Source organism: Schistocerca americana, chromosome 5 (assembly GCF_021461395.2).
Source record: "Schistocerca americana isolate TAMUIC-IGC-003095 chromosome 5, iqSchAmer2.1, whole genome shotgun sequence".
Taxonomy (NCBI): Eukaryota; Metazoa; Arthropoda; class Insecta; order Orthoptera; family Acrididae; genus Schistocerca; species Schistocerca americana.
In genome coordinates, this window is record NC_060123.1 from 86,768,572 (window position 1) to 86,771,704 (window position 3,133).

A 3,133-nucleotide genomic window follows, 5' to 3' on the forward strand; every position below is an offset into this window, starting at 1 on the left:
ATATGTATGGCGTGAAAATTAGCATTTTATCCTAAATAATGGAAAGTGTGAGGTCATCCACATGACTGCTAAAAGCTCCTAGAACCGCTCGGCCACAGCGGCCTGCGAGTACACGAGAAAGTTCAAAGAAGAGCAACACGTTTTGTATTATCGGGAAACAGGGGAAACAGTGTCACTGACATGATACAGGATTTACGGTGGACATCATTAAAAGAAAGGAGTTCTTCGATCCGGCGAAATCTTCTCACGAAACTTCACTTACCAACTTTCTCCTCCGAATGCGAAAATAGGGAGAAACGATCATCATAACAAAATAAGGGGAATCAGAGCTCGCACGGAAATATATAGGTGTCCGTTTTTTCTGCGCAATGTTCGAGACTGGAATAATAGAGAGTTATTGTGAGGGTGAACCCTGCGCAAGCCATTTAAGTGTGATTTGCCGAGTATGCATGTAGATGTAGATCCTTTAGTCTTCTACTTTCCAAATCCCGTGAAATCCTTCAGCCTGGGTCGTGGCACTCTAGCGGCGTCTTACTGACAGCATCGCCCGACTGCCGCGTCGCCTGGTAACCGCCACAGTGATTTGTGATGCAAATTGCCACAAGACGTTTGGACGCGGCCAGTCGGCCCCCCACACCCGAAGAGGTTGCCGCAGCGCCTCACCAGGTTCTACTGGAGTCCATGCATTCAGGGCAAAATTCTGTGCTCTCACAATGAATGAACGAGGTGAGGAAAGTTCATATCACGACAATAGAGCTGCACTACAGATTATTTTCGAAGCAGTATTATTTTATATGCTGTAGTTTCTTATCGTCCCGTGAAGGGACGGAAGCCTAGAATCATGTACTAAATTATCCCGTAGGTTGTGATTTCAGTATCTAATGGCAATATGAAACAAACAGCTGACGCCATCGAATCATCATAGCTTGATGTCCAGTTTTTGATTATTGTCTTATTACAATTATCTCAACAGTAGCGAAAAACAAACCACGAAACGGTAAACGGAGTTAGCTGTTACGATATCTTCCAAATTATTATATTCCTGTGATGCTATTCTGAAACTAGAGGCTCTTTTATGGTTTGTTTAAAGCATGCTTTATGTAAGTTATTTACATTACATCTATTTTCATACGTTATTGTATACTTGCTTCACACACTGTAACGTAGCAAATTATTACGAGTTGTCACCTTGCATTCAAAGCTTTGGGCAACGGCCTTGCCGCAGTGGATACACCGGTTCCCGTCAGATCACCGAAGTTAAGCACTGTCGGGCGTGGCCAGCAATTGGATGGGTGACTATCCGGGCTGCCATGTGCTGTTGCCATTTTTCGGGGTGCACTCAGCTTCGTGATACCAACTGAGGAGCTACGCGACCGAATAGTAGCGGCTCCGGTCAAACAAAACCATCGTGACGACCGGGAGAGCGGTGTGCTGACCACACGCCCCTCCTATTCGCATCCTCAGCTGAGGATGACACGGCCGTCGGATGGTCCCGATGGGCCACTTGTGGCGTGAAGACGGAGTGCTTATTCAAAGCGTAGCTGCCGCGTGGAGTGGCCGCGTGGTTTGAGGCACAATGTCACGGATTGCGCAGTCACTCCTGTCGGAGTTTCGAGTCCTCCCTCGAGCATGGGTGTGTGTGTTGCCGGCCGCTGTGGCCGGGCGGTCCTAGGCGCTTCAGTCCGGAACCGCGCTGCTGCTACGGTTGCAGGTTCGAATCCTGCCTCAGGCATGGATGTGTGTGATGTCCTTACGTTAGTTAGCTTCAAGTAGTTCTAAGTCTAGTGGACTGCTGACCTCAGATGTTAAGTCCCATAGTGCTTAGAGCCATTTGAACCATTTTGGTGTGTGTGTTGTTCTTAGCGTAAGTTAGTTTAAGTAGTTTGTAAGTCTAGGTACCGATGACCTCAGCAGTTTGATCCCTTAGGAATTTACACACATCCGAACATTTGAAAGCGTAGCCTACCTTGGAGCCCGGAGGAGAGGTAGGTTTTGGTTGTCACACTGGCACGGCTGACTGTGGCTACTAGGCCGCCGAACTGTACGTTACAGGTATTCTCTATGAATATGAAGAAGTACTATTAAATATTAATCCATCTTTTTCATACTTGGTGTACCAAATTCTATAGGTAACAGAACCATACTTCTAAAATTTCAAATCAGTAACTTCAATACTTTTGGGGACGAAAATTTTTACCCAAAACACATAATGACAGTGCTCGCATTGTGAATCCCAGTAGGGACTATAATGTATTTATCTACAGTATCAGCTGAAGCTACAACGAAGGGGATAGGTTCACACAATCTAATTCTCGGGAATTTTCTTTAGTTTCATTGCCACAGATTTCTGACATAATTAACAGTACATTGGAACATTATTATGTAATTGGGTTTTGGAGAGACAGAGAGTGAATGGAGGACATACGTAAAGTGAGAATGTGATATTTTACGAAAACTATGTAAATGTATGCGTGAGAAAGTTATTGTGCTGTAGGGGAATTTGTGACGTATGTCCCAGTGAGCTTGATTTTGTAAAGGGCAGCCGGAAGGGGAGTTGAATGTTAAATTTATTAGTAATTTATATTGTGGAACAGAATTGTACTTTGTTTTCGTCAAATTTTATTTAGTTTCGGATTTACGACATTTCTAGTTAAATTACTTTTGGTACATTGATTGGCTGACATTAGAAACACCGCGAGGGTAGAAGTGCTGGAGGTGATCTGGTTGGCAGCTTAACATACTAGCCAATAGGAGTTCAGCATTTCCAGCGCGTTTGAACAGGGCATAGTGCATTAGATCTATGAGTCGATATACTCGCTCGAAAGCCGTCTTCTGGTAAACACCTATGTTGAACTGGGCTGATGAAATTTGTACCAAAATGAAGAAATCTGCACGTCTGATTTGTTCTCGTGTCGTCAACGAAGAACGAATACAATATTGAATATTTTCTGAAAGTTTGAGCTTTCCGAGTGGTTTAGTTTATGAGATATTCGCGTGTGAACTTTTCAAGTCGTACATAAATTCCGAATGATGTGTTTCGTCCAGATAGCGAGACATTATGGCGAGGACTTTGTAAGTAGGCTGTTTATGTTTTCTTGTTGGCAACGTTACGTAGCGCTCTGTATGAAAATCA

General features: G+C 44.0%; 1 pseudogene; it reads left to right on the forward strand.

Moving 5' to 3' along the window:
• The first annotated feature begins 1,206 nt into the window (after positions 1-1,206).
• On the forward strand, positions 1,207-1,324 carry LOC124616923 (annotated as a pseudogene).
• The last annotated feature ends 1,809 nt before the right edge of the window (positions 1,325-3,133 follow it).